The sequence below is a fragment of the Alosa pseudoharengus genome, unplaced genomic scaffold (genome assembly GCF_046254945.1).
Source record: "Alosa pseudoharengus isolate Yale_2024_CS ecotype anadromous, Long Island Sound unplaced genomic scaffold, YU_APseudo_1.1 YU_APseudo_1.1_scf_7, whole genome shotgun sequence".
NCBI lineage: Eukaryota > Metazoa > Chordata > Actinopteri > Clupeiformes > Clupeidae > Alosa > Alosa pseudoharengus.
The window spans coordinates 33,377,730-33,389,890 of record NW_027468859.1 but is presented as its reverse complement, the minus strand read 5'-3'; positions in this window follow the sequence as shown (position 1 = coordinate 33,389,890).

The following is a 12,161-nucleotide window of genomic DNA, read 5'->3' as shown; positions in this document are numbered from 1 at the left end:
TGTTGAGAGAGTCTCTGCATGGTCTGTCTAGAACGTAAAACTCACATGTCATCTGTCCAGACTTAAAATATCACTTTTAGTCTCCCTTTCAGACACGCGTTAAAAACCCATCACTCCACTCGCTCTCAGACTCTCTCTCTCTGTCTCAGACTCTCTCTCTCTCTCTCTCTCTCCCTCTCTCAGTATCTCTCTCTCTCTCTCTCTCTGTCTCAGACTCTCTCTCTCTCAGTATCTCTCTCTCTCTCTCTCTGTCTCAGACTCTCTATCTCTCTCTCTCTGTCGAGACTGTGGGTCTCCAGGGAGCTTCTGCTAATCTGAAATAAAAACAAAAACACCAAACTAAGAACCCCCCCCTCTCTCCCTCTCTTCTGCACCCCCTCACCCCAAGTGAGCTCCCCTCTCTAATGAAGTTGTGGGTTACCACAGCCCAGTCTACCTTCCTGCCACATCTGAGTTTTTTCAGCCAATGTTAGCAATAGCTTCCATTAGGATAGAGTCAGATAAGCTTGCACATGGAGACAGACAGTGTGTGTGTGTGTGTGTGTGTGTGTGTGTGTGTGTGTGTGTGTGTGTGTGTGTGTGTGTGCGTGCGTGTGTGTGTGTGTGTGCGTGTGTGTGCGTGTGTGTGTGCACGCACGCACGCGCGTGTGTTGAATGAGTGTATGTATAATGTGAATCATAATCTTTGGACGACAGCCTGCTTGTGCCACCATCGTTATGACTACCAGTTCTAAAGTGATACGAAACGGCAGCTCCAAGTGCTAGTTTCAACGCCTCGAGCCAACCTCCTCCCCAGCAGTCTGTTCTTCATCACCGCGGTGGGGTATTAGGGCGGTCATCTGAGAAATCACTCAGGAGACCAAGAACAACCGAGCTGAGGCCAAGGCCCAGAACACGACACTTTCGCCAATACTCCAGAGACCTGACTCACATCCTGGCCGCAGAAAGACACACACCAACTGGTTCGCCCTGGCGTCATGCTGTTCTTGGGATGTCAAGGTCCCACCAGGATGGGTTACTTCAAATGATACCTTGCAGCATTTATTCACCAGAGTTTAGGCCAGATGTACCCTGCATGTGTACAATAAAGGCAGTGTTCTTGTGCGGTTGTTTGTTTGTGACAGCCGATTGTAGTAACATTTTAGCTCATAGGCTAGCTAGCAACCTGTCTAACTATGAGTACCTATGGGAGTTGCATGTTCAGTCATTTATATAGGGAAAGCTGAGGGGGATGTCTTATATATATATTGTTATTATATGAAAACACTGCATAGCACAGCACATCTTAACAGACATAATGGACTTTTCACCTTAGCCTGGATAGAACAGCACAGAATACACTCCTTATATCATTCATGGATTCTTTAGAAACCTCACTATCAGTAGGCTTTCATATTGACAAGCCTTTATTAATACTGTGTGGAGCTGATAGACAAAGCACCTTTAGAGCAGTGAGCTTCACAGCCCTCAAGCAGATGCACCAAAAATAACCCCTCGCACCAGCTTTCCACTTCTTAGTGCTCAGAAATGAATAGAAATGTATATGAGAGAGCTACTGAGATTGCCATCAACTTTGGACTTTGTTATACAGATTGGCCTTGGACGCAGCACAATGCATTGTCATTCAATTGTGCCCTTGTTAGAGCCTTGAAAATGCAAATGTTGCCTATTGGGTTAACAATGGCACAGGAATGAGCCACAGTTCCATTGGGTGAATTTGATCATGATGTTCAGCTGCTTAAGTCTTTTTAAATACTGACATTTAGTGGATGGAATGCTATTTGACCTCTGTGCTCTGCCATTTGCTGCTGTTGTGCTTCCTTCCTATTTATTCTTGGTGATACATGTCTACGGAAATCCAGGATCTTTGAATTGAGAAGGGATTTTTGAGGTGAGAGATGAGAGATTTTGGAGTGTGAGATTTCAGAGAGAGGAAAAGACACACACACACACACACACACACACACACACACACACACACACACACACACACACACACGCACACACTGAACATGTAGACAGTCTCAGACATGGGTGACATCCCCCGTGGTTTGAAGGTGAGACACGGCTGTCTTGGGGGCATCTGGGACAGCGGATCAAGACAGCCTCCACACTCGTCTGGGTAATGAAGAGTTAAACATGTGTGATGGCTAATGACAGGGAAGAGACAGTGCTGTGTGTGTGTGTGTGTGTGTGTGTGTGTGTGTGTGTGTGTGTCTGTGTGTGTGTATGCGTGCGAGTCCTTCACGCTTAACAGGAGGCCCCTACCCATCTCTCCCAGTAAGGGCCCTCTGAGGTCTCATGTGAGGCTCTGACATGGGTAATCGAATCAGCAGCTTCTGAGCGTGTGCAGTTTTCTCCCCGGCCTCCACCCTGGCACACTGCATTATGGGAAGCGCATCCACGCAGAGAATAGAGAGTCCAGTCTAATAGATTAATCAATAGTATAATTCAGTGTACATCACAGTTCCACTCCACCACCCTGTCTTGTTAAACCCTAATTAATCAGTGGTACAGTGTCCAACGCACTGGAGTACCACACACACACACACACACACACACACACACACACACACACACACACACACATAAACAGACACACACAAATGATGCACAAGCAGTTATACACATACAACATATTGTAAACACACATTAAAGTTTTTTTAAAGGTTGAAAAGCCTCAAATGCCATATTTGATAAAGTAAAACTGGGGTCTGTCTAATCCCTGTGATCCCTGACACTAACACTGGCCCTGACACACACACACACACTGGCTTACTCTACGTTGTTGAAAAATGAAAGCTTGTAGTCAGGGATGACCTGAGGAAATTACTGGACCGTTTCATGTGGAGGTGCAAATGGGACATTCATCTTCCCCACGCAGGACATTAGTCACCTGATCTGTCATCACACACCACACACACACACACACACACACACACACACACACACACACACACACACACACACACACACACACACTCATGTCTCCTTCTCCCTCAGCTGACAGCTGACAACCCCCTCTGGGCTCATACCAGTACATACAGCAGGTCCAGAGAAAGAGAGAGAGAGAGAGAGCGAGACAGAGAGAGAGCGAAAGAGAGAGAGAGAGAGAGAGAGACAGAGAGAGAGAGAAAGAAAGAGGGCTGTGTTCAAGACAGAGGAGGAGAGGAGCTGTATCTGCTGTAAGGACAGGGTGCAACAAGCGATTTTCAAACATCACACCGACAAGCGCATGTTTACGTTGCAGTGAATGTGTTAGCAAAAGAGAACACATCATCACGACTTAACGTAGCGCTCTCTTGCTTTGTGTGCGAACAGAAACTGTTTGAGGAAGGGCCTATGCCTTGCATAGATTCCTTAGTAAAACATCAAGTTTCTAAGTTTAGAAGGTCGCTTTCGTCCAGGCTAGCCCACTCACGGAAGCTCAGTGCCAGGAGGGGCCCGCGCTGCCGATCACTGGGGACTCTGGAATGCTGTGTATCTGATAAATTCATCCTTGGCTTGCTCACATACACTAGACACCTCCTCACCGCCGCACCTCAAAAAACCCTCCCCTCTGTAATGCCCTCCATTAATCCTGATACCCCCCCCCCAACCCCTCCACATCTTCCCCCTGCATCTGAGCCGTTGACCGGAGGAGGGGGGTTGGGGGGGGGGGGGGGGGGGGGGTTGTGGAGGACATGCAGCCCCCGCCTGTAATAGCAGGCATCCATCATTCAGGTGTTTGCATTATGTCAACAGCCGCGTGTTAATCTCTTTACCGCATCGGCCAGCAGCACGGGCAGCAGCAAGCATCGGGCAGTGGCAGACATCAGGCATGCAGGCGGACGCACCGGGGCAGCCATTCATACGCGCAGAAGGCGGAGAGCGAGAGGGCGAGAAAACGGCAGCTAATTCCCTCTCCTCTGGGGGTTAAATGTTTGCAGTCAGAGAGAGAGAGAGAGAGAGAGAGAGAGAGGGAGGGGTCAGACAAACGAGTGCTTTGGAGACACTGAGGACGCCGGCAGAGTCTTAATGGCTTATGAGCTAGCGCAAGCTAATCGGAGAGTGTAAATATGTATGCGCGACTAGCAGTCCAAGGATACTCATAACAGCAGGGAAGGCAGACAAGACTGAGTACGGTCAGACATCTCTAGAGTGAGAAAAAGTTTCTTGTAATTAGATGATTCTGCTGTGTAGTCTGGCAGCTAATATAGGGTACCAGAGGAATTCAGATAAGGGATATTCACAAAGAACTGAAAGTCAAATATGTTTTTAGTAACTTTAGCATTTCTCACTAGCCTCCTCCAGACAGCTGAAGGAATGCAGTCTTCCATAATCTGCAGCTCTGGGCAACAAAAATGTCCATCCCATAAGGGTGCTACATCGGAACCCAAATGGTGCCAAAACCACAGTAGCAGATAATCAGTTGTAGGAAAATCCCAAAGACTACCGGTATTTTGTTTTCTCCTGGCATATATTTACAATATTTACAAGAAGTGCATTTTTCAAATCCCTCATTTACTGCAACTGCAAAAGGATAGAAGCTTCCATATATCCTATAATGTGATTGTATATTAAGATATTCATTCTACTATCATACATAGTAGCTCCGGACTTCCAGTATGCATAGTATTCCATATAGGAGTGCTATGGGAGCTGTGTGTGTGTGTGTGTGTGTGTGTGTGTGTGTGTGTGTGTGTGTGTGTGTGTAGTAGTAGTATGGCTAACACACCACCTGAGGGGTTAAGCTCCAGATAGTGAGAGAGAGAGCGAGGAAGAGAGAAAGGAAGACAGAGATAGAAAGAGAGAGAGAATCATCACTTCTGTGTTTGTCATGTTCTTGCACAGGGCTCAGGCTGGCCAGAGAAGCAGGTAATTAACTGGAATGTCAACATCAGATGAACTAGCCTGAAATAATAGCTTATTTTATCTCTGGGTCGTGATCATTATCTTTGCATTTTTCTTTTCCCTTATTTTTCCCACTCTTGCCTCTCTCTCCCCTTCCCTCTCCCTTTCTTTCTCTCCTCTCCCCTTCTCTCTTTTCCTCCTCTCTCTCTCTAACCCATCTCTCTCTCTCCCTCTCTCTCTTTCTCACCCCCCCCACCTCTCTCTCTCTCTCTTTCTCACCACCCCGCCTCTCTCTCTCTCTCTCCACACCTCTTCTCTTCTCGTCTCTATCTCACCCAGGCTCTGTGCCATTGTCTTATTTGCTCACAATTGATGACATCCTCTACTTACCTTTAAATTAGCCTGCCCCCAGGCCACACTGCAGTGAAGAGGCCACTGAGGGAAATTCAATCTCAAGCAGCTCACTACTGTAATTCACTTCTGGGTGCTATGGCCGCATGCTAAGAGAGGAGCACAATCTGTGTTAAAGAGTGGGCTTTAAATGCTGCGTATGCACAAATGTATGTTCACCTTTTATACATCACGATGAAAGCTCATATGAAAGTGCTTATAGTTCAATTTCTTAGTAAAGTTTCTTTTGTATATATATATATATATATATATATATATATATATGTATATAAGTATATATACTTTTTTGATCCCGTGAGGGAAATTTGGTCTCTGCATTTAACCCAATCGGTGAATTAATGAAACACAAACAGCACACAGTGAACACACAGTGAGGTGAAGCACACACTAATCCCGGCGCAGTGAGCTGCCTGCTTCAACGGCGGCGCTCGGGGAGCAGTGAGGGGTTAGGTGCCTTGCTCAAGGGCACTTCAGCCGCGGCCCACTGGTCGGGGCTCGAACCGGCAACCCTCCGGTTACAAGTCCAGAGTGCTAACCAGTGGGCATCAATGCATGATTTGGAAAATAATGTATAATACATTTAAAAAAATGTGAAATCTAAAGCCAAAATGTTATCTTACATATTTTGGTTAAATTTGTAGTCAAAATGACTCTAGGAAATGACTTTGGAAATGTTACATATCCCCACAGCTTCTGCTCATTAAGATTAAATGACCTGACCTTGGTGTTGCTATGCAGTTTGCTTTGTTGGTTGGGCTTCAGGAACTATACTTACCTTAAATCATGACCACTCACTTTAGAGGTGAGACAGTTCTGACCCCGGAACCCTCCGTCGCTTCGACCGGAGGTCATCTAGAGCCCTGATGAATGACAAGAAGCGAGAGATTCTCTCATTCCCACGACTGAAAAGAGAAGCCAGTGTGTTGCCGCTTTGTGAAACCCAAGCCCTCCTCCCAACATGCCGAGGCATGATCAGCGACAACACTCCAAACGCCCAGGAGAACCTAAATCATGACCATGCAGCAGCCACAGCAGGACATGGAAATGGACACGGATATGCTAAAGTGACCACGGCTCTCTCGAGCTCTCTGTCCTTCTTTCTCTTCTCTCTCTGTTCTCTCTCTCTCTCTTTCCTTTTGTCTCTTGTGCTTTCTGTCAGTATGCTTCTCTCCTTCCGTCTCTCTCTCTCTCTCTTGCGCTCTCTGTCCTTCGTTCCCTTCCCTCTGTGTTCTCTACATCTCTCTCTCTCCTTCTCTCTCTGTCTCTTGCTCTCTCTATCCTCCATTCTTTTCCCTCTGTGTTGTCCCTCCTGACCTTTCTCTATTCTGCCATTCTACTCCATTCTACTTGTCCAGCCGCTTTGGCCTTTGCCACCACACACACACACACACACACACACACACACACACACACACACACACGCACACACACACACACAGGAGGGAGACTAAACACAACAGGCATCAGGAATCAATAGTGCGAAACATGCAGGTGTGTGTGTGTGTGGCCATGTCTGGCCTTCAGCTTCTGCCTCAACGTCTCATGGTGTATGTGCATGTGCCTGTGTGTGTGTATGTGTATGTGTGTGTGTGTGTGTGTGTGTGTGTGGATGTGTATGTGTGTGTGTGCATGGTGGTGTGTGTCCTCAGGCAGGGTAATCCATCAGCTCAGACACCAGGCCTTCAGACTGAACACACACTCATTACTCCAGGTCACACACCTCTGAGACAAGAACACACACACACAAACACGCACACACGCACGCACACACGCACGCACACACACACACACACACACACACACACACACACACACACACACACACACACACACACACACACACACACACACACACACACAGTCACTCAACCCTCAGAGACATGCACACACACAAACACCAAACCAAACACTCATACACACCAACACACACACACACACACACACACACACACACACACACACACAAACACACACACACAGTCACTCAACCCTCAGAGACATGCACACACACAAACACCAAACCAAACACTCATACACACCAACACACACACACACACACACACACACACACACACACACACACACACACACACACCACACACACACACACACACACACACACACACAGAAGGGCCTGCTCCTACTACTACTGCAAAGGAAAGGTCGCCATACTGCCTCACATACACAAAGCAAACATTCTTGTTTGTTAAAACCTGCTGTGTTGTATTGGGAAATTGTGGTCTGAGAGAACATTTGGACAAGCTCACATACTATCAGTATTTCAGTCAAACCTAACAGAGATCCCTAAAAGACTCTGAGGAAGGCCTTGAGAGAGAGACCACTTCAAAGGAGCATAAATGCAATTCAAATCTACAAACTCACAGATTGCAAATCAATGCTGATGATATGAGTGTGGAGAAAATAAGTCACTAAATTACTCAACAGTGAGATACACTTGAAATACACTTGAAATGCAAAACTTTCCTCTCTCAGGCCCCGACTTGTCAAGCTGATTCAACAGGGCTGATTTTTACGAGCTACATGCACATGGGTTAACACGAGCAGACACTGAATGTGGTGAAGAGGCAGAGAGACAGAGCGCCCAGCTGCCAGCGGTGGTAACTGAGTCACTCGTTACCGAGGAAGACCTCGCTGGCCTTGTTTGAGTAATAGATTTGGAGAGGCAAGGCCAATAGAGTCTTTCTAATAGCCTGGGGTGCCATTCAGAGGAGCTCTGGCCCATGCAAATCAGTTGGGGTGATTTAACCCCACCCATCCCCCCTCATGTTTATGAGTGTGTGTGTGTGTGTGTGTGTGTGTGTGTGTGTGTGTGTGTGTGTGTGTGTGTGTGTGAGTGTGTGTGTGTAAGAGAGAGAAATATATAGATAGAGAGAGAGAGAGAGAGCATGTGTGTGTGTGTGAGTGTGTGAGAGAAAGATATAGATAGAGAGAGTGTGTGTGTGTGTGAGAGAGAGAGAGATAGAGAGAGAGAGACAGAGAGTGTGTCTGCGTGTGTGTGTGAGGCCTAGTCCACAAACCGATCTTTTTTTCCTCCGTCTTCCCTGGAACCGTATCAAGAATATTTGCGTCCAAACGGATCCATCTCAACACGTTACTTCATACCCCAGGCCTATAGGTGGCACTGTTTCTTTACAGAAATTGACCAAAACTTGCGCTTTACAAACAGACAGAATAGGCTACAACGAAATGGCTAGTGCAAGAAAACCAGAATTGTTTGTGTGGACTGATGGTGAACTGTCAACTGTAGTCAACTGTAAAATTAATAAACTTTATTTTACGGTTTGTGAAGGGTGCAGTTCCGTCCTTTATTTGGCTAACGCAGGTAGGCCTACTAATCACCTTTACTTTCTTTGGTTGTAGGATAGTCTGTGATTCACATTAGTTAGGCTATCACCGCAATTAGGCTACTAAACGCAAGGCTTACCCAAGTTCTAGGCTATTCTGTCGCCACATTTATAATATTGCTATAAAACCTTCGTTAGTAACAGTCAATACTTTTGCCTGCATCAAATCGCGCATTTGCATTCAGTGTGCTACCATCGGCTTAACGTGAGTTCTAAGCGTCTTTGTATGCTTATATCTGATTTCACTCGACTGTGAATCCATGTATATATGTTGTAAGACATGTAAAATAAATGAATGACACTGGCACTACGCACAAATTAATGTAGCCTAAACTTACACCGCACTTTCATAATAACTTAAGTTCTCTCGCGTCACTGACAGTAGAATGCATAAAAAAACACCGGGAAAAACAGTGTTCAGTCCACCAAGTCATAAGCTATCGGCGCTGCGCAGCACCAGTTGTGATATTTATCTTACGGAGTGTAATCGTAGGTAATGTCATGTATGACAACTAGTATTGTTAGGCAATACTATAAGTGCAAGTCCAGGGCAGCTGAGGTGTGGCGATGACATCATCGATACGCAAGCAGGATGTGCGGTTTCGCTGTCTAAACGAATTCAAACGGGCTACGGTTTCCGATTTTTCCACTCTGGGACCCAGTTTCAAAAAAGTGCGGTTTCGGGCAGTGCGTTTACAGGATTCGTTTCGACGCTCGGCCAAGACGAAGCAAAACCTCTGCGTTTAACCTAAAAAGCGTCTCCGTGTGGACAGGCCCTGAGAGAGAGAGAGAGAGAATATGTGTGTGTGTGTGTGTGTGTTGGGGAGGTAGTCTGTTGATATTAATGACTGTAACCCAGAAAGCGTTAGAACTTGACACCGTCAGCACACCAGGAACATTGAATGAATATCCCCAGGTGACACGTCCTTATCTGCCTCTAATCGGATCTTGTGTCTCTCAGCTCATGCTTAATTGGAGATCATCAAACGGTGTCAATTAAATGAATTCAAATGTCCACTGTATGAGATAGTGAGGCATGGCACCTCACTGTCTGATGTAACCAAGAGAAAGACAACACTAAAATTGATAGCAGTTAATTTGATTAAAATGCTGATAGAGGGAAGGCTATAACGAGAAACCAGGAACACAAGTATCAGGAAAGATTCGGTGTTCTTTAGTGCTTATTTCATGTCTCCTGTTTCAACAATATATTGTATATCTTATATAAAGTGCATGCATACTGTAGTGTAGATCGTATGTGTACTGTATTGTAAATCTTAAATAATATACTGCATGTTATAAATGAGCAAAGACAATCCCTCTCCATAATGTTTAAGGATGTGTCAGAAATATTTCTGTTTCAATGATCAGTACTGTTATGACACTATTGAATTTTATGACACAGTTGAACAAGCATTTAAAAGTAGTAAAAATTAGATCCATGACTCTCCGAGCTCATTTTAGAGATACCCAGAGTCCTGTACTCAAACATGGGCACGCCAGAGACCTACATATATGTACCTACATTCTTCAACTAGACAGGCCCATGCACCTACATACTTCAACAACATACTTCAACAACACCATTCACTAGAAACTACAAGCAACCCATTACCACTTACCAATTATCTTTCACCTGACAACAACATATCAAAACCTCAGAATGGGAACTGTATAGTGAAACACTAGCAGCACATCAAGCAAATAGATAGTGGCAGATTCTTTATTGTTGTAGTGTGTACTGACTCAACAATGGTAAGGATAGGGTGCAACAAGTGCTAAAGTAAAAGTACAACAGGCTGTACAAACTCAGAGGCCTCCAGCAGACAGACGGCGTCTATGAGGACTCATTTACTTTTTTCTCCTGTGGCAAAACACACAGTCCTGTCTTCCCTCTCTCCCCCTCTCTCTTCCCCCCTCTCTCCCGCTCTATCTTCACCCCTCTCTTGCACTCGTTTACAGCCACAAGAATGAGTGTCATAAAGTAATCACCGGCTGGCGTGACTTGTATCTCCCCGTCGTGGCGTGGGCGTTCGCACCTCTAACGGCTGCTGTTAGCGGCTCCCAAGGGCCCGAGACGACCCTCGCTCCAGCTTGGGTAATCACAGGCCAGGATGCAGTGCCACTCCGCTCATTTATGTGAATGAGTCACATACACACACACACACACACATACTCTCTCTCTCTCTCTCACTCTCTCACACACACAGACACACAGACTCGCTCACTCACACGCATACACACACAAGTACACACTCATTCAGACTAACACAAACATCCACTCTACACAAGGTCTGACATTTGTCTTTTAGTGTTTGCAAAGGTAAGGTTAGGATGTAAATTCTACATTCTACATATTGATCAAGTCTTAAGACACATTTAAATCAATATGATTATGTGTGAGTGTGCGAGTTGGTATGTGATTCTTTGGCCCATGTAATGGTTTACACCTGCCATAAGACAATTCACAGGCTACCTGAATCTTCAGTATCAACAGCATACATTTAAGCAAGTAATTGATTTGAATATGTGTGTGTGTGTTAGTCTTTGAAGCAGCCCTCCAGACATGCTGATTGGTTGCATACCGGTATGTTGCTATCAGCTCTGGCTATCTATTTCTCTCTCTCTTTCACACACACACACACACCGTCTCTGTTTACCAATGTTTACGGCTCATGTACCATAAAACTACCCACCACCAGACTCCCGTGATATAAAATCTCACCCTACCAGAAATCACAACTCAGTCACAACCAGGCCTGTCTGTCATTAATTACTCTTCACCTGTTAAGGACAAATACATATTATCATTAAAAGTAATGCCTGATATATACATCAATAACATCCTTCAAAGTAATGAAATTCCACAGTGTTTTTTTTTTTTTATGTGCAATGTGCAAATAATGGGGCCACACACATGAACTTGGCATTGTCCATACACACAGCCATATTAGCTAGGTTAGCAGTGGCTAAACCAAGGCCAAATCTGTGTGTGCAGGTGCCCGATATAGCAGCTAATGGTGCTGGTAGGGAACTGCATGGTAATGAGGGTCTTCTACGCTCTTTTGTCGTTGTGAGGCTCACACAAGCACACACGCCAAGCCTAGAGAAAGGACATGATGCAGGGCATAAGAGGGTGGGGGAAAGTAGGCTATGTAGGTGGAGGAGGGGCAACAAGCCTCCAAGTGGTGTGTGTGTGTGTGTGCCAGAGGTCTCTTCAGACCCTTTGGATAGAGCAGACGGCAAAGCTCAAGAAAGAACAAGAAAAAGTTTGCTCTTCCATTAGTCTAATCGCTTGTAATTAAACTACACAACTCTACATTATTGTGACGATTGCTAATGCAAACTGTAAGGCTGACAAAGCACGAGGAAATGTAGCCTATCTTGCAACGTGTGCACATAAATGCCAGTGGTGGCATGCAATGCCTCGCGAACAGTGCTAAAGCGCCACCTCCAGACTCGATTGATATCACCTCCCTCGCGATTAGATTAGTCAGATCAAACAGCTGTTATTGGAGTTATGGAGTCATTTTTTTCTAGGGGATCTACGAA